The sequence below is a fragment of the Monodon monoceros genome, unplaced genomic scaffold, assembly GCF_005190385.1.
Source record: "Monodon monoceros isolate NGI ecotype Baffin Bay Population unplaced genomic scaffold, NGI_Narwhal_1 Super_Scaffold_20, whole genome shotgun sequence".
In the NCBI taxonomy this organism is placed as follows: domain Eukaryota; kingdom Metazoa; phylum Chordata; class Mammalia; order Artiodactyla; family Monodontidae; genus Monodon; species Monodon monoceros.
Window position 1 is genome coordinate 61,244,074 of NW_021703777.1, and position 20,593 is coordinate 61,264,666.

At 41.3% G+C, this 20,593-nt stretch overlaps 1 pseudogene; it reads left to right on the forward strand.

Moving 5' to 3' along the window:
• The first annotated feature begins 958 nt into the window (after positions 1-958).
• LOC114902408 lies at positions 959-7,378 on the forward strand (annotated as a pseudogene).
• The last annotated feature ends 13,215 nt before the right edge of the window (positions 7,379-20,593 follow it).

Consider the following 20,593-nt stretch of genomic DNA (forward strand, 5'->3'; position numbering starts at 1 on the left):
CATGGTGCGACGGGCCGGGGAGGAGGCCGCAAATCCTCAATTCGTCCAGCTACCCACGTTTCCCCCCTTAGATGGGTCGCCGCGGAGTGTTCTGAGTGGTCACCTACCCTCGTGTGCGTCACACATATTGACAAACGGTTCACGAGAAGCTAACTCTCAAAACCACAGAGAGAAAAGCCAAGCGCCCACAGGCCTACGCAGCGTCGAAAGAAAACATTTCCATGTCGGGCGTTCCCAGAATACTCTGCGTCTCACGGCGCGGGAGGGGCAGGGGGAGCGGAAAAAAAAGGCCCAATATTAATTCTGCGCCTGGGCAAAGTGTAGGTTAAGCTTTGCTGACGGCTAGAACTGCACATGCGCAAGTTGTGGGCTGAAGCTTCAAGTGGTTGAAGCAGGGGCTGCTTCTACACTCTCAAGCTTTGGATCTAGCCAATGAAAGTTTTTGCTTTTTAATGCTGTTGCACAAATGACACATGGAAAAAGAGCCAAGAAGATGTATTAATGAAAGGTTTTTACCATTGTAAAGCAATTATACTCTAATATAAAGATGTTTTAAAATTGTGGCCATATGTCTGCGGCATTCGATTTTCTATTTTTTTCCAGTTCCAAAGACAAAAAAACACGAAGATTTTAAAAATGTGATTTCTTACCAGAAGATGGTGCCAGCGGCGGCGCGCTGAAGAAGCCTGAAAGTGAACAAACCCTCACTCGCTAGCCTATTCGACCAACCCACCGTAGTCTTAAGCCCCCGGTGCGTTTATCTCGGTTTCAACTGGGCTCTCAGGCCACAGAGCCTTCCTCGCGAGAACTTACGAGATCAGACGCGAGAGGAGGAGCCGAAGTGCGACCCTGACAAATGACAGCTCTCAGGTAGTCTCTACTGTTATACGCACATCTGGGGCCACAGAGCACGTGAGAAAAGGTGGCTCAGCCCCTTTTGCCCACGCCCGCGTTTCTCATGCTGCCCACGGGCCTCACTCAGGCTGCTATGCAGCTTCCTGCGGGGATCCACTCCCACGATAGCGCGCCATGGCCTCCGGGAGACGCTCCTCGAGAGGAGATGTGAGGCCAATTCCTCCTCCCTGTACCCATCCTGCCTGGGATGTGGGCTTCCCCGTGGCTCGACAGCGACTGGGGATAACCAAGGAAGGGCTGACATGGAGGAGAGTTTTCTGTTCCCCGAGTACGTCCCGGATTCGGAGCCCGCAGTGACCCTCCAGGACCAGCTGCGGGAGCTGCAGCAGCGGCAGGAAGAGGAGGAGCGACGGTGCTACAGCGGCGGGAGGAGCGGCGGCAGCAGGAACTACGGAACTCCCGGCAGATGCACCCGGACCGTGTGCCAGCGCTGCTGACTGCTGGTGTTTCACCGGCGCGCCCTGCACCTGCAGGTGAGCCGCGAGCAGTACCTGGAGCTGGTGACCGCCGCGCTGCGGAGGCCCAAGCTCGCCCTGGTACTGTACGTGATAGACCTGCTTGATCTGCCCGACGCCCTGCTGCCGCACCTGCCCGCGCCGGTGGGCCCCAAGCAGCTGATCTTGCTGGGAAACAAGGTGAACCTGCTGCCCCTGGATACTCCCGGCTACCGACAGCGGCTCCAGGAGCGACTGTGGAACGACTGTGCCCGCGCCGGGCTCCTGCCGCCCCCTGGCTACCGAAGGCCACAACACCCCAGCGGGGACCGGCCACGGGACAAGCAGGAGAAAGCGAATCCTTCGCCCAAGTCCAGCACGATGCTCAGAGACGTGCGGCTCATCAGCTTCAAGACTGGCTATGGAGTCGAAGAGTTTGATCTCCGCGCTCCAGCGTTCCTGACGCTACCGCGGCGACGTCTATGTGGTTGGCGCCACCAACGCTGGCAAGTGCACTCTCTTCTACACGCTTCTGGAGTCCGATTACTGCATCGCCAAGGGCGCCGAAGCTATAGACCAGATGGTGAGCCTTAGGGCGCCAGTCCCCATCGTTTTCTGAGACGCTGGGAGTCTGATCGTGGTTCAGGCACCTAATCCTATATCTTTCATTAATGTCCACCAGGGGCTGGCTGGAGCCTTCACTTTAAAAATTATCTACCTACTTTGGTCACATTTCTCTTCTGTGTCAGTTTAGTGCTTGGAAATTCAGTATATGTTGTAGTAACTTTCCAACATAAATAATTAGAGTACTTCTATGTACCAGTCCCTCTTCTAGGCACTGTATGTGAACCAGATGACAAAGTAGTTTCTGTTATCTTGGAGGTTTCCCTCGTAGCTTTAGTTCTTTGTATATTTCTCCGGAAAATCCTTCTTTCACTTTCTACACCTAGCTTCACCCCTCACTTTCTCTTCATATCTTGAGTTTACTCATGAGATTACTATACAGATTTAACATTTGAATAATTCACTAATGCAATATGATATGTGTGGCTTCGCTGAGATGAAATGTCAAATATGTGGCTTTAAGAAACGTCTGTGGTAACTGCAGAATGGGTGCTTCTATGGCCCTGTTTGCCATAGAAGGCAAAACTAAATACTTCATTTGTTCCTTTGTAACCAGTATTTAACTTTGAAAAGCTGTTTTCCTCTGTAGAGAACTTTAGTTGACTTATACACACAGCAGTTTTATACTGGTTGGTAGTTTTTCATTGTATAAAATAAGTTCCTTCTTCCTTTCTTAAGGAAAATCAGTGAACGTGGCTTACAGTTGTGGCTTCCAACTTCCTTCCCGTTCACATTACTTCATTGGACAAGGCGGACACTGTATATGAGAAGCACGGGGGTCATACGTTACTCAAGGTGAGGCAACATGCTTTGATGGTTGTATAGTTAGGTTAACACACCCTGTAATAGTCCCACGGCCCTGCTAAAAAAGACTTTGTTGGACAGAACCAACTTTGTTACACCATCAGCTAGCTCTCCCCGACCTTGTTCACCTTGAGGATTTTGGCTATAAATTGAGGTGGGCTCTTATAGAAAAGTGATGTTGGATTGGACTGATCCTAGAATAGTGACAGAGCTGGGTTTTCTCTAGGTGACACTGTCCAATATTGTAGCGCCATGCGCCTATTTAAATAAGTTAATTAAAATGAAATAAACTTTAAAATTTAGTTCTTCCCTTGCACTAGCCACTTTTCAACTGCCCAACGGTCACATCATTGCAGAAAGTTATACTGGATAATGTGAGTGAAGAGCTCTAAGTTACAGATTTTCTCACAACTGGGTGATGCTACTGGCATCTAGTGGGTGGAAGCCAGAGATGATGCTAAACATAATGCAATGCACAAGACAGTACCTCACAACACAGAATTATCTGGTCCAAAATATGAGTAGTGCTGAGTTGAGAAGCCCTTGTATGAGTGGAAAAGCTCTCCTCCGAGGTTCTTAATCCCAGGCACTTAGAGGTTATCGTACCTCTTCTCTCCTGCTTTACTTGCTCCTTCCTTTCACCTGTTAAGGAGTGTGTTAAAATTTCTCTGACCTTTAAAATAACAAAACTCAGTGTCCCACTCGTTCCACCTCTTTACAATCAAGCTTACTCCTCACATCCCATGCTCTGCAGTCCCTGTTGTGCCCTTTCTATGCCACTGAAATTGTTCCAAGTTCACCAGAGACTGAATGGGGCCTGTTTACAGATCTTTTAACCAGACATGGGTACACACTGTTGGCTGGTGTGTAATGTATGATAGTTAAGATCTCTGGAGCCAGGCTGGGTCCAAATCCTGCTCTGCTCCACCACTTAACGAAGCTGTGTGACTTTAGGTAAGTTTCCTTTACCTCTCTCTGTTGTACCTACACCACGAGGTTGTGGAGAAGATCAAGTGCAAGGGGACTGTTGTCACTGCTACGTAAGTATTTGTGGTGATGAAGATTATGGGACATACCTACTGCAAAAATAGCGGGTACGTCCAATGCAGAGGTGATTTACCATTAGTTAATGCTCATACAACTGAAAATAAGTCAAAACACAAAATACACACCCGCCCTTCAACAAGGATAAAACCAACCTGACTTGGGAAGTAAATGCTTCTTTCTCTCTGGATTTCCTAAGAAAGCCAGAGTGAAATTAAAACTCCATCGAAATAACTGCCCTAAAGTTAATACTCCAGAGACATGTGGGATTTTCAGGGTAGGGCTCCACCCCCATGCATCTGTGTAGTCTTCAGAGTGGACTCACTGATACTTCTCAAAACACTGAGGCTTCTCTCCCGGTGTAATACAAATGGTTTCTTGGGCTGCTCTGTGGCTTATCCTTGCCTTCTGGCTTTCTTACTCACCTCCCAAGTCAAAGTCAATCCTGCCTCCTAATTATCACTGAGTCCAGCCTCATAGTCCAAACTGTAATCTACTTTCTTTAGGCTGTTTTGAGATCCTGTTTTGAGGTATTTTCCCAGCTCCCAGTTTTACTGCCTTCTGCCCACCCTCACCCCACAACAGCTGTAGTTCTCAACCAGGGTTGACTCTTACCTCAAGGGAACATTTGACAAAGACTGGAGGCGTTTTTGGTTTTCACAACTTGGTGGATGCTGAGTAGAGGCTGCTAAAAATTGTGCAATGCACAGGACAGCCTCCCGAGACAAAGAATTATTTGGCCCAAAAGGTCAATAGTGCTGAGGTTGAGAAACCCTGCACTATGCAGATTTTTCCAAAATACAAAGCAGGCCACAGTATTCTTTTTTGATTCTTTTCTCTTTCCTGCTTATAATTCCACATTACTGAGAGAAGTCTAAACTGATAGCCTCATCACTAATGCACACACACACATAACATACTCTGCACAGTTAAACTACAGTTCTCTGAACTCATTATCCTTTTTCCAATTTCTGTGTCTGTACATGATACTAACCCAGGATACCTTCCCACTGAATAACTTTAATCTATTTTTCAAATTCTGTTCTTCATTAATGTTTTCCTTGACCAAACCACGTTCATTACTTCCTTCACAATCACAGTACTTAGTAGATGCCTCTCATCACGTTTCTTACCTTGTAATTTATTTACTTGCTGTTTCCACCTTCTCATCTCCTCGGGGGTAGGGACCATACAGAACATACTGTAATAGCTATCTTTGTGTCCTTAGTGCTAAACACAGAGAGATCTGTTAATAAACAGGTAAATTATTATCCAGTTACTTCCAATTCATGGAAACACCTGTAAACATAGAAGCTGAATCTTACCCATTATCCATGTACCCTTGAGAGGTGATGAGGCAGGGATTAATCTCTGTGTCCAGGCAGGCCTGTAAGAACTAAGGTATTTGGAAGGATGTTGCTTTAATTGCCCAAAATTATCGTGTCTAAAGCTTTATGGAGGACTGTAAAAACTGTAAGCTAATAAAGCAAGATTCTGGTGTCTGGAGGTTACCACCAGATGGATGCCCACATGGGGCCCTTGTCACTGGGATCTATAGGCTTCATCCATCACAGAGCTCCCGGGTTTTTCATTTGACCTAGAAGTGATTTGAGGTTTTTTCAACAGTTGAATGTTTAAAAGGATTTTATTCTTGATACCTGTACAGTATTATCTTATCAGTGCCTTACTTAATATTAGAGTTATCAGGGGTTTAATTTGAAGTTCCAAATATCTTCATCTCCTCCCAATGTGGAAGGTTCCAATGGGTGGAGAAGAAAGAATGGCAGGATTTCCTCCTCTTGTGGCTGAAGACATCACATTAGATGAAGGACTTGGGGAATCTGAAGCAGTGGCTGACATCAAGTTCTCCTCTGCAGGTAATTTTACACCAAGCACTTTTTTTTCTTTTTTAATTTGGCCGCACCACGTGGCATGTGGGATCTTAGCTCCCTGACCAGGGATCGAACCCGCACCCCCTGTAATAGAAGCACGGAGTCTTATCGACTGGACTGCCAGGGAGGTCCCTACACCAAGCACTTTTTAAAAGGTGAATAAAGTAGCCTTACTGACCTTTAGTATATTTTTATACAGATATGCCTTAACTGACATAAGCTGAATATTTTAAGAAATACATACTAGGTTATTCATAAGATGTAACCTACTCTGAAAATAAATCTGTACCTTTTCACAAATGCATTGTATGCTTTTAAAAAATAGAGTGAAAGACGGCAGTAGCCTCCCTTGGGTTTCCATTTTGAGCTGTGTTTGGTGTTTTTAATAAGATAGTTGCTAACACCACCTGTGTTCTGCGTGTTCTTGCATAGGCTGGGTAGCAGTAACGCCGGAGTTTAAGGACAAACTGCACCTCCGAGGCTACACACCTCAAGGAACAGTTCTGACGGTCCGGCGCCCATTCTTGCCACATGTAGTTAACATCAAAGGAGAGCGCGTCCGGAGAAGCGTGGCCTATAAAACCAACCTCCTGCCCTTGTGTACAATCTGCAGAAAAAGAAAAAAAGATAAATATATGAAGCTGACCTGTTCACATTGAAGATTAACGATATACAACATACTGTATACATTACATTGCATTAAATATTGCTATAATAAAACCTTCCGCCACCCTTTTTAAGCTACCAAGGACCGTGCCAGTTTTTAATGAATTGAGTTTGTAAACAGAAGTTATTTTTTGCTGGGTACATATATGTGTGTATCTGTGATTCAGATATACCTAAAAAGGAGTTCTGTTGAATTCAGGTTTCTCCCACTACTATTTTTTGAAACCAGATGGCATTTCTAATTTGGAGTCTAGTTGAGAGAGCAGCTTAGCAGTTGGCATATGAAAAAATGGCAGAAAATCAGTGTCTCCAAAATACATGGGCTGAAATGAGATAGAAGCGAGTAAGTGGCTTTGCTCCACAGAGTCATCCAGGGACCCAACCGGGGGAACATGCCGCAGCTTCCATCTCTGGGTCTAAGGTGGTTGCTCAAGTTGTCATCCTTTCGCAATGGCAAAAGGAGAAGAGAGTGATGAGCATGCAGCTCCCCTACTGAAAAGAAGGGGGAAGTACTGGAAGTTGCTCACATCACAGCGTCCATTGGTCAACACTTACATGGCCACACCCCCCATGGGGAAGCTGGAAGATGTAGAGGGAAATGGGGATTTCGGACTTGTATTACTTAAGGGAAGAAGGGGAGAGTGGAAACTGGAAAACAAGTAGAAGTTTCCCTTACATAATCTAAAAGGGCCTGAAAATCTTAGAAAAGAATTCATGTTATGTTTTTCTGGCATTCAGTTTCTTCTGCAAGGATCAGAGCACTTTAACCATTTTATCAACATTTGCCTGTAAACACTGTATAACATTACATCAGTCAGAAGTCTTTACCTTTATGTATTCCTAAATGAGTAAGTGGCACTAGAGCTGTGGACAATGCACTGGCCAGTCAAGTCCCAGATCCCAATGTTGAGATAAAAGCTCGTGGTGTAAGCTGGCCTGAAACGCAGATCCATGAGCTTCCTATAGACTCAGGTTTAGCATGAACTTTTTTAAAAAATAAATTTATTTTATTTATCTTTGGCTGCACTGGGTCTTCGTTGCTGTGTGTGGGCTTTCTCTAGTTGGGGCGAGCGGGGGCTACTCTTCATTGCGGTGCACAGGCTTCTCATTGCGGTGGCTCCTCTTGTTGCGGAGCACGGGCTCTAGGCACACAGGCTTCAGTAGTTGTGGCATGTGGGTTCAGTAGTTGTAGCTCGCAGGCTCTAGAGCGCAGGCTCAGTAGTTTTGGTGCATGGGCTTAGTTGCTCCGTGGCATGTGGGATCTTCCTGGACCAGGGCTCGAACCCGGGTTCCCTGCACTGGCAGGCGTATTTTTAACCACTGAGACACCAGGGAAGCCCTAGCATGAACTTCTTAATAGTCCCATGTTCTCTGTCAACGTGTACACTCTAGCTCCCTTCTCACTAAGTAAGGATAAACGGTCAGTGTTTTAACATGCAACTTGTCAAAACTTTGTAGATCTCACTCTCATTGGGTTTCAAAGTGAATACTATTGACATCTTGGGAAAGGTAGTTCTTTATGTGCATCCTTCATTCCCAGATATGAAAGGCCAGGAGCAACTTCCCAGCCCCATCCCTCATCGTGATAGTTGAGAAGTACCCCTGACGTTTCCAGACCCACCCTCTAGAGGGCGGTAGCTTCCCAAGTTGAGAAAATGGTAGTCGATTTCTAGTTTATTTTGGAGAGAGTGAAATAGTTAATTTTACAAGTTAAAATTGTGACCATTATATTTCTATCTACTGTTTATAGTTTGGAGCTAGGCCTGAATCTTTAGATAAAATGAAGAAAATATGGTAAACTTAGCATCTGTGGAAAAATACAGAATCCAAAAACTGATACTGTATTTACCCTGAAAACTTATAATGTATTTTAGAGAGCAGAATATTTCCCCCTCCTTATCTTCTCTCTAGGCTTTTAGACCTCTCAACCAGCAAAGATTCCATTTTTAAATGTTCATAACTTATATTCTCAGGTTTTTCTTACCTGTAAAATTCAATGGTTATGTTTTGACTGAGGCATATCTAAAAATGTTCCAAGGTACTTTGCTAGCAATTTCAAACAGTGCAATTTACTAAGTAAGTTTCAGTCTCCCTGGTTGTATTTAGTCTCTTTGGGTCATCATTTTCTCATTTGTAAAATGGGGGAATGACAGCAGATATTTCAGTCCTAACATTTTATGATTCTCAGCAAAAACAGGCAGGAAAGCCAGGAAACGGTGTTTACAATACCTCAGACAGAAAAGGCCCTCAGACCTCAGACAACTGTGCCTAGACAGTTGAGAACTGGTGCTAGGATCTGCTATTAATTTACACCACATTCTGCCAACCTAATGCAGCCCAGGATCACTGCTGTTCTATCCAATTGACCCACAATGGATTTTGGTTTAAGAAAGTTCTCTTACCGTGTTGGTTTCTGAGCATACGTCAGCTTACTGATACTCCTTAATCCATTGATCTTAGTGTGAAGAGTGCCCTCCCATCATTAATCATTTACACTATGACAGCAAGCAGGAATTAGTAAAGAGTAGAAATTAATGGCAAGGTGTCAGTACAGCCCCCTCATGTCCACAGAACAGAAGTTGTTTTGAGGGGCTAGAAAATGACTTAGTAACTTTATACCAGTTGGTTCTGCAGCCTTGTTGTGTTCAGCATGTCACCCCTTTTGTATTCATGACACCTTAAAAGGAAGAAAATATGTGCCATCAAAGAGTTTTTGACTTCTATGTGATATTAAATATGCATTTTTATTTTTTAAAGTTCCATCATATCTTTCTTCCCCTCTTTAAAACAGGAGCATTTCCTTCAAAGTTACTGAGACAAAGTGAAGTTTAAACATTTTGCATTTTTAATCACCATAAACAGCAAGCCCTACTAATCATTAGGTCTTTACTGTGTAGTTCCGCAGAGTCTAAATTTGTTTATGTTACTTGCAACAATTCCCATGACAACCAAGGAAAAGTGGAGCACAGATGCAATCCTGTGTGCTTGTGTTTCTTGATCACTCAGACACTTTTTGCAAAATGGAAATCAAGGCTAGTTTCCTGCAGATGACTAACTTGGAGCTCCACCTGTGCCAGATATGGCAGAGCTATTAATCACTGAGTAGGCACCCAGCACTGAAGCTGAGGCGAGCTGTTTTGTCGATGGCTTCTGACCATTTACCCTGGCATCCCTCCCACTTGGCTCTGTCTTGTGGAGCAATAGAATCATTTCCATTCTTTCTCAGAATGTTCCATTTTCTCTTGGCTGCTCTTCTCCTCCCCGGGGGATTGTTTTCTTTCAACTGTCAAAGAGTAGTGCTTAAACAATAAAAAAAAAAAACAAAACTTCAGACTCACGTGAATCCAATAGATAGCACCTCTGCCTGCTCTTAATGTCTCTGTCATGTTGTCTGCCCCATTGATGCCCTGTAGTGGGTGGGAATGGCTAAAGATTAACATTTTAACATCATGTAGGAATGATGCCTCACTTTTCCCCTTCATGTCAAAGACCATCGATATTCTCTCATTTAATACAGGAGTTTCATGATCTGATTATTAAGTCTAGACCATCCTTAAAACACTGTTTTGCAGAAGCTTCCTTTTGCTTCTCAAACAATTATCAGAATTTACCTTCTGGCTAATCAACCTAGTGGAAGAATTTGGTTATAATATTCTCACTAGTAGGTGCAATAGGTATGATGCTTAATCACAGTCAGTCAGTACCTCTGGCCAGTAACTGTGGTAAATCTGAGAAAACTGAGGCCACACACACACACACACACACAAAGACACACATGCTAGAGAACACATCATCAGATGATTTTGGACATGAGAGACTGCCAAGATCCTTTCTAATTTTTCAGTAAGTCCCTCGAAAATAGCCAGCATTCAATGCATGAATGAATGAATTAGGAGGAAGAGGGGACTTTTTTGTTTTGGGAGCTGGTTTTTGCCTTCCCTGAAAAATAGCAATAGAGCAGACTTAAATTTGCTTAGTAACTTGACATTTTTCTAGGGTTTCTTCCTGTACTGCCTAAAGACAGTACCTCAGGACAGTTGTATGTGAGACTTCGCAGCTGCTATGATCATGATAGCCCATATAGCTTCTTTTTATTCCTTTACATTCTTATAATAGTAATAATAGCTAACTCTTATTTAAGCAAGCACAATGAGCCTGGCGCTTTTAAGCACTTTACATGATTAACTGAATCCTTACAACAATCCCATGCAGGTGGTACTGTTCTTACCTGCATTTGGAGATGAGGAAGCTAGGGAACACGTAACCAGCCCAGGGTCACACAATGAAGGAGTGATGGATCTCTGATTCAAACAAACCCCAGTAGCCTAGCCACAGCACCCTGTGGGTTTGTTTAATTATACAGTAAAACTGACTATTTTTCCCCCTTTCGATGTACAGTTCTATGGAGTTTTAATATATGTACAAGTTAATTAACAACCACCATAATCAGGATACAAAACAGTTCCACCAGCACCCACGTTTTAACCACCACATAATACTTCCTCTATATACTAGAACCCATTACAAGGCTAAAGGCGAGAAGGCAAGAACTTTTCAACCTTAAGAGGTAAACGTGTTATCTTAGAAAAGAAAAGCAACCCACGTTGAAGACCTCAAAGGTTATGACACAATTTCCTTGGAAACCCTGTGTTACTGCCACTTAGTTCTCTTTCTATCTTCCTTTGAACCCTCCCATATACAACTCCAGCCTGAGAACATTCCTCAGAGCTAGGGTGTGTGACGTGCTGCACCCTTGCTGTCTGACTTCAGCACTGCTGCCCAATCCTAAAGTGTCTCACTGTGATTTCCATGCTGTCTTACCCTCTCAGGTAGTTTTAAATTGAAAGTGCTTTCATGGCTGGCTGGGAATCTTTTCACATTGCTAGTGAGCTTTGTCAAGTACCACGGACAGATCACAGCATGAGTGGAGATCCTGACCCACAATCTTGATGAAGAAAATAGGAAATTACAAATACAGGAAATTTGGAATGCAAACATCCAAAGAAACACACCAGTAAAGTATCCTAAAAAACAAAAACTGATATAAAGTCCTGATCCTGATGCTTTAAACAGTGGAGTCATCTGCAGTTACAGAGCCAGAAGAGAGGTCAGCAGGCAGCAGCTTGACTTCTACATTTGTGCCTATAGCTGTGCTGGAAAATACGTTCTACTCAGAATTTACCACTTCTCGTGAAGGTCTGTACTTGATCTAAGAACAAAACCATCGATGCAGCTCTACCCACCACCAGTCCCTCCCATCAGGAAACTTACACAAGCCTCTTAGATAGCCTCATCCACCAAAGGGCAGACAGCAGAAACAAGAAGAACTACAATCCTGCAGCCTGTGGAACAAAAACCACATTCACAGAAAGACAGACAAGATGAAAAGGCAGAGGGCTATGTACCAGATGAAGGAACAAGATAAAACCCCACAAAAACTAAATGAAGTGGAGATAGGCAACCTGCCCGAAAAAGAATTCAAAATAATGATAGTGAAGATGATCCAGGACCTCGGAAAAAGAATGGAGGCAAAGATCGAGAAGATGCAAGAAATGTTTAATAAACACCTAGAAGAATTAAAGAGCAAACAGAGATGAACAATACAATAACTGAAATGAAAACTACACTAGAAGGAATCAATAGCAGAATAACTGAGACAGAAGAACGGATAAGTGACCTGGAACACAGAATGGTGGAATTCACTGCTGCGGAACAGAATAAAGAAAAAAGAATGAAAAGAAATGAAGACAGCCTAAGAGACCTCTGGGACAACATTAAACACAACAACATTCACATTATAGGGGTCCCAGAAGAAGAAGAAGAGAGAGAAAGGACCAGAGAAAGTATTTGAAGAGATAATAGCTGAAAACTTCCCAAACATGGGAAAGGAAATAGCCACCCAAGTCCAGGAAGCACAGCGAGTCCCATACAGGATAATCCCAAGGAGAAACATGCCGAGACACATAGTACTCAAATTGGCAAAAATTAAAAACAAAGAAAAATTACTGAAAGCAGCAAGGGAAAAACGACAAATAACATACAAGGGAACTCCCATAAGGTTAACAGCTGATTTCTCAGCAGAAAGTCTACAAGCCAGAAGGGAGTGGCATGATATACTTAAAGTGATGAAAGGGAAGAACCTACAACCAAGATTACTCTACCTGGCAAGGATCTCATTCAGATTCGATGGAGAAATCAAAAGCTGTACAGATAAGCAAAAGCTAAGAGAATTCAGCACCACCAAACCAGCTCTACAACAAAGGCTAAAGGAACTTCTCTAAGTGGGAAACACAGGAGAAGAAAAGGACCTACAAAAACAAACCCAAAACAATTAAGAAAATGATAACAGGAACATACATATCGATAATTACCTTAAAAGTAAATGGACTAAATGCTCCAACCAAAAGACACAGGCTTGCTGAATGGATACAAAAGCAAGACCCATCTATATGCTGTCTACAAGAGACCCACTTCAGACCTAGGGACACATACAGACTGAAAGTTAGGAGATGGAAAAAGATATTCCATGCAAATGGAAATCAAAAGAAAGCTGGAGTAGCAATATTCATATCAGATAAAATAGACTTTAAAATAAAGAATGTTACAAGAGACAAAGAAAGACATGACATAATGATCAAGGGATCAATCCAAGAAGAAGATATAACAAATATAAATATATATGCACCCAACATAGGAGCACCTCAATACAAAAGGCAACTGCTAACAGCTATAAAAGAGGAAATCGACACTAACACAGTAATAGTGGGGGACTTTAACACCTCACTTACACCAATGGACAGATCATTCAAACAGAAAATTAATATGGAAACACAAGCTTTAAATAGACACAATAGACCAGATAGATTTAATTGATATTTATAGGACATTCCATCCAAAAACAGCTGACTACACTTTCTTATCAAGTGCGCACGGAACATTCTCTAGGATAGATCACATCTTGGGTCACAAATCAAGCATCAGTAAATTTAAGAAAATTGAAATCATATCAAGCGTCTTTTCTGACCACAACGCTATGACATTAGAAATCAATTACAGGGGAAAAAACATAAAAAACACAAACATACGGAGGCTAAACAATACGGTACTAAATAACCAAGAGGTCACTGAAGAAATCAAAGAGGAAATCAAAAAATACCTAGAGACGAATGACAGTGAAAACACAACAATCCAAAACTATGGGATGCAGCAAAAGCAGTTCTAAGAGGGAAGTTTATAGCTATACAAGCCTACCTCAAGAAACAAGAAAAATCTCAAATAAAAAATCTAACCTTACACCTAAAGGAACTAGAGAAAGAAGAACAAACAAACCCAAAGTTAGCAGAAGAAATCATAAAGATCAGAGCAGAAATAAATGAAATAGAAACAAAGAAAACAATAGCAAAGATCAATAAAACTAAAAAGCTGGTTCTTTGAGAAGATAAACAAAATTGATAAACCATTAGCCAGACTCATCAAGAAAAAGAGGGAGAGGACTCAAATCAATAAAATTAGAAATGAAAAAGGAGAAGTTACAACAGACACTGCAGAAATACAAAGCATCCTAAGAGACTACTACAAGCAACTCTATGCCAATAAAATGGACAACCTGGAAGAAATGGACAAATTCTTAGAAACGTATAGCCTTCCAAGACTGAACCAGGAAGAAATAGAAAATATGAACAGACCAATCACAAGTAATGAAATTGAAACTGTGATTAAAAATCTTCCAATAAACAAAAGTGCAGGACCAGATGGCTTCACAGGTGAATTCTATTAAACATTTAGAGAAGAGCTAACAGCCATCCTTCTCAAACTCCTCCAAAAAATTGCAGAGGAAGGAACGCTCCCAAACTCATTCTATGAGGCCACCATCACCCTGATACCAAAACCAGACAAAGATACTACAAAAAAAGAAAATTACAGACCAATATCACTGATGAATATAGATGCAAAAATCCTCAACAAAATACTAGCAAACAGAATCCAACAACATTAAAAGGATCATACACCATCATCAGGTGGGATTTATCCCAGGGATGCAAGGATTCTTCAATATATGCAAATCAATGTGATACACCATATTAACAAACTGAAGAATAAAAACCATATGATCATCTCAATAGATGCAGAAAAAGCTTCTGACAAAATTCAACACCGATTTATGATAAAAACTCTCCAGAATGTGGGCACAGAGGGAACCTACCTCAACATAATAAAGGCCATATATGACAAACCCAAAGCAAACATCATTCTCAATGGTGAAAAACTGAAAGCATTTCCTCTAAGATCAGGGACAAGACAAGGATGTCCACTCTCACCACTATTATTCAACATAGTTTTGGAAGTCCTAGCCACAACAATCAGAGAAGAAAAAGAAATAAAGGGAATACAAATTGGAAAAGAAGAACTAAAACTGTCACTGTTTGCAGATGACATGATACTATACATAGAGAATCCTAAAGATGCCACCAGAAAACTACTAGAGCTAATCAATGAATCTGGTAAAGTTGCAGGATATAAAATTAATGCACAGAAATCTCTTGCATTACTATACAATAACAATGAAAGATCAGAAAGAGAAATTAAGGAAACTCTCCCATTTACCACTGCAACAAAAAGAATAAAATACCTAGGAATAAACCTACCTAGGGATACTAAAGACCCGTATGCAGAAAACTATAAGACACTGATGAAAGAAATTAAAGATGATACTAACAGATGGAGAGATATACCATGTTCTTGGATTGGAAGAATCAATACTGTGAAAATGACTATACTACCCAAAGCAATCTACAGATTCAATGCAATCCCTATCAAATTACCAATGGCATTTTTTACAGAACTAAAACAAAAAAATCTTAAAATTTGTATGGAGACACAAAAGACCCCGAATAGCCAAAGCAGTCTTGAGGGAAAAAAATGGAGCTGGAGGAATCAGACTCCCTGACTTCAGACTATACTACAAAGCTACAGTAATCAAGACAATATGGTACTGGAACAAAAACAGAAACATATATCAATGGAACAAGATAGAAAGCCCAGAGGTAAACCCACGCACTTATGGTCAACTAATCTATGACAAAGGAGGCAAGGATATACAATGGAGAAAAGACAGTCTCTTCAATAAGTGGTGCTGGGAAAACTGGACAGCAACATGTAAAAGAATGAAATTAGAATCCTCGTTAACACCATACACAAAAATAAACTCAAAATGGATTCGAGACCTAAATGTAAGACCGGACACTATAAAACTCTTAGAGGAAAACACAGGAAGAACACTCTTTGACATAAATCACAAAAAGATCTTTTTTGATCCACCTCCTGAAGTAATAGAAATAAAAACAAAAATAAACAAATGGGACCTAATGAAACTTTAAAGCTTTTGCACAGCAAAGGAAACCATAAACAAGACCAAAAGAGAACGCTCAGAATGGGAGAAAATATTTGCAAATGAATCAACAGAAAAGGAGTAATCTCCAAAATATATAAACAGCCCATGCAGCTCAATATTAAAGAAACAAACAACCCAATCCAAAAATGGGCAGAAGACCTAAATAGACATTTCTCCAAAGAAGACATACAGATGGCCAATAAGCACATGAAAAGCTGCTCAACATCACTAATTATTAGAGAAATGCAAATCAAAACTACAATGAGGTATCACCTCACACCAGTTAGAATGGGCATCATCAGAAAAATCTACAAATAACAAATCCTGGAGAGGGTGTGGAGAAAAGGGAACCCTCTTGCACTGTTGGTGGGAATGTAAATTTATACAGCCACTATGAAGAACAATATAGAGGTTCCTTAAAAAACTAAAAATAGAATTACCCTATGACCCAGCAATCCCACTACTGGGCATATACCCAGAGAAAACTGTAATTCAAAAAGATGCATGAACCCCAATGTTCATTGCAGCACTATTTACAATAGTCAGGTCATGGAAGCAACCTAAATGCCCAACGACAGATGAATGGATAAATAAGTTGTGGTACATATATACAATGGAATATTACTCAGCCATAAAAAGGAATGAAATTGAGTCATTTCTTGAGACGTGGATGGATGTAGAGACTGTCATACAGAGTGAAGTAAGTCAGAAAGAGAAAAACAAATATCGTATATTAATGCATGTATGTGGAACCTAGAAAAATGGTACAGATGAACCGGTTTGCAGGGCAGAAGTTGAGACCCAGATGTAGAGAACAAACGTATAGACACCAAAGGGGGAAAGCCGCGGGGGTGTAGGGATGGTGGTGTGCTGAATTGGGCGATTGGGATTGACATGTATACACTGATGCGTATAAAATTGATGACTAATGAGAACCTGCCAAAAAAAAAACCACGAAAAACCATTGATGGTAAAGGAGAAAAAAGGAAGTTCATTAAGTTTCTTATCAAAGAAACGGAGATGATTAATTTTAAAACTTCTGTAGTTGTATTTTAAGTAAACTAATGTAATGTTAAAAAAATATATTAAGTCCTGATCCTGTAAGTGACACAGAACTAGTAGTCCCTATTTATTCGCAAATCAAATAGCTTCAAAAACCAAATTAATTTGGTTCTGAACTTGTTTAAATGGCCTTGCCTTTCTGCTTGAGCATTCATCCTGTTTCCTGTTCCTTTTCACATCTTAACTGATTTTCACTAAAAGGGGATCTTAGTTGCCCAACTAAAAGCTTTCTATTATCTCCAGTTTTCTCAACATTTAACATGTAGCCTAAAGAGATTTCTCATTTTCCACTGTTCACTTTAAACTTTATGGTTAAATATTCAACTGGAAGAAAAATTAGAGATATGGTGACCTCTTTCCCTTAAATACTAGATAGAGATATATTTTACTGAAACACTTGCTAAGGAAAGTGTCTTTTTCACTGGATGAAAAAGCTATTATGTAAAGTTAGTTCCAAGAAATGTACTGAAAATTTACAGCATGGGAACTTGGATGAGACTATTCAACAAAAGAAAACAATGCTTAACAGTCCCACTTACCCACTAACTCCCCCATTCAGCCTGGCTTCTATCAGTTCTAGGTACAGTTGCTCATTTGTCAATAGGAAATGCTTCTTTTTTAACTAGACTGAAGGCATAATTAGGTTTCTACCCACATCTGTTGCTGAATAACTAACCACCCCAAAACTTAGTGACTTCAAACAAGCTTCTATTTGCTCTTTAGTTTGGCAGTTTAATCTGGGCTCAGCTCAATGGTTCTCCCACTCTGTGGGGATATGCATTTGCAGATCTCGCTCCATGTCGGGAGCTTCAGCTGGGATGGCTGTAATAACTTGGAAACCTGGGCCTTCTTCCATGGGTCCCTCTCTCTACCTAGAATATCGTCCCAAAGTAGGCCAGTTCAGGCTTGTTCACAAGGTCATCATGTTCAGAAACAGCATGAGAGTAGAAGCTGCAAGGCCTCTGAAGCTCAGAGATCACGCAATGTCACTCTTCTGCATTCTACTGGTCAAAGCAAGTCGCAATGGCAGCACAGACTCAAGTTGATAGGAAGGGCTGCAAAGAATCTGTAGCCACTTTCATCCATTACAAGGTTTCAGCATGTTCATCCCCTTAAGGAAAATGCAGTATAACATGCTATATATTCTGACCTATGTGAAGAGAATCCACTGTAAATTTATCAAATAAGAAATTTGATGCTGACTTAAATTTACCTCAGGAGTCAGATACATAGAACAGCTCATGACTGAGGAAAGGAAGGAACACAAGGCTGTGGGATTTTAATTTCATCATGAATCTTTTAGGAATAGTGTTTTAACTGTGCATGTATTACTTTCATAAATTTAAAGTGAAAAAACAAATATGTTCAGGTGCAAACCTAGGCAATCTCTACTCCCATCCTGACCCACCCTCATGGAGCACTTACACTATCAGAAAGCTAAATCAGGAAGTCAGCTATCTGCATAGTCTCTGTTAGGGGAGGTAATGAGGACACAGAAATGAAGGAACTTAGTATTTCAAAGTAGTACCCTATTACTCTCCAAGAAGGAGAAAGGAGGTTTTAGGCAGAATCCAAGCTTAGGATCCTGAGGCCCTAGAAACTCTTCCTTTCTTTTCCTGGCTCTACAACCAGGGAGAGGAGTAGAGTGACATGGGGTTGAAAGTGATTTCAGAATCCTGCTCTCAGCATTGGCCACCTACCAGCATTTCTCCATCTCTGACGCCAAACGAGACAGAAACCCACGTGGAGACATTTGTTGCTGTATGTCTCCACCACTCCCTATGGATTCTGAGAGACCAGGAGACAGGCACCTGATGCCAGGTGCCTGCAACTCAAGTGATATTCTAATAAATGGATCAAATGGGACAAATATCTGGGCCTACAATATAGCAGGCTCACAGGGCCCAAGAACCAAGGACATTTCAAAATAAATGCCGCTCTTCTCTTTAAATTATATGTTCTTCTGTTTTCAAATAGTTACCCACAAATCAAAACTACAATGAAGTATCACCTCACACCGGTCAGAATGGCCATCGTTGAAAACTCCACAAACGGGACTTCCCTGGTGGCACACTGGTTAAGAATCCGCCTGCCAATGCAGGGCACATGGGTTTAAGCCCTGTCCAGGAAGATCCCACATGCCATGGAGCAACTAAGCCTGTGCACAACTACAGGAGCCTGCGTTCTAGAGCCTGCGAGCCACAACCACTGAAGCACCCACGCGCCTAGAGCCCATGCTCTGCAACAAGAGAAGCTACCGCAATGAGAAGCTCGTCACCACAAAGAGTAACCCCCACTCACCGCAGCTAGAGAAAAACCCACACGCAGCAACAAAGACCCAACACAGCCAAAAATAATTAATAATTAATGTTTTTAAAAACTACAAACATTAAATGCTGGAGAGGGTGTGGAGAAAAGGGAACCCTCCTACACTGTTGGTGGGAATGTAAATTGGTACAGCCGCTATGGAGGACAGTGTGGAGGTTCCTTTAAAAAAAAAAAAAAAACTAAATATAGAACTACCGTATGATCCAGCAATACCACTGCTGGGCATATACCCAGAGAAAACTCTAATTCGAAAAGGTACATGCACCCCAATGTTCACAGCAGCACTATTTACAACAGCCAAGACATGGAAGCAACCTAAGTGTCCATCGACAGAGGAATGGATAAAGAAGATGTGGTATATATATATACAATGGAATTATTACCCAGCCATAAAAAAGAATGAAACAATGCCATTGGCAGCAACAAGGATGGACCTAGAGATTATCATAGTAAGTAAAGTAAGTCAGACAGAGAAAGATAAATATCATATGACATTGCTTATATGTGGAATCTTGAAAAATGATACAAATGAACTTATTTACAAAACAGAAAGAGTCACACAGTAGAAAAACTTATGGTTACCAAGGGGAAAGGGAAGAGGGGAAGGGATAAATTGTGAGATTGGGATTGACATATACACACTATATAAAATAGGTAACTAATAAGGACCTACTGTATAGCACAGGGAACTCTACTCAATACTCTGTAATGACATATATGGGAAAAGAATCTAAAACAGTGGAAATATGTATAATTGATTCACTTTGCTCTACAACAGAAACTAGCACAACATTGGAAATCAACTACACTCCAATAAAAAATTTTTAAAATACTAATTATTTTTTAAAAAATAACTACCCACCTAATATAGTCGCTTACCTAAAAATGCCAGCTTATACTATCTCAGAACCGGGCATAAGTAGAATCAGGGAACAAGTGTATTACCCTACTTCACTTTCATTTCAAAAAGGTGAAGTTCATCTCACTGCTGCTAGTAAACTACTCATGATCGTCAGTAAATATAAACTGGTTAGATGTTATGATAGAGAGAAGGCTGCTTAAAGAGTGACCTCTATATCATGTTAATATAATTAATACATTATCATAAATTGAGAACATTCAGATCAGGCTGAAATCCTTTTCACCACCACTCCTCATTTCCCCACATAAAATTCTTCACTTAATCAGAAAAGCAGTGTAACACAGACCTGCCACTTCCTACTTGTGTGACTTCAGGCAATTGGCTTGTCTGTAGGGAGCAAAGTGGGAATAACAATCTACTTTTTAGGGATGTTGAGAGGATTCAGAGTTAATGGGATGTGCTTAGAAGAGTGCCTGGTACTTAGAAAAGGACTACTCCTAGATGCTAATGTGGGCTCTCCAGTTCTGTGCAAAATGTTTCCCAATTATTTCCGGTGTCCCCAGGGTTGGCT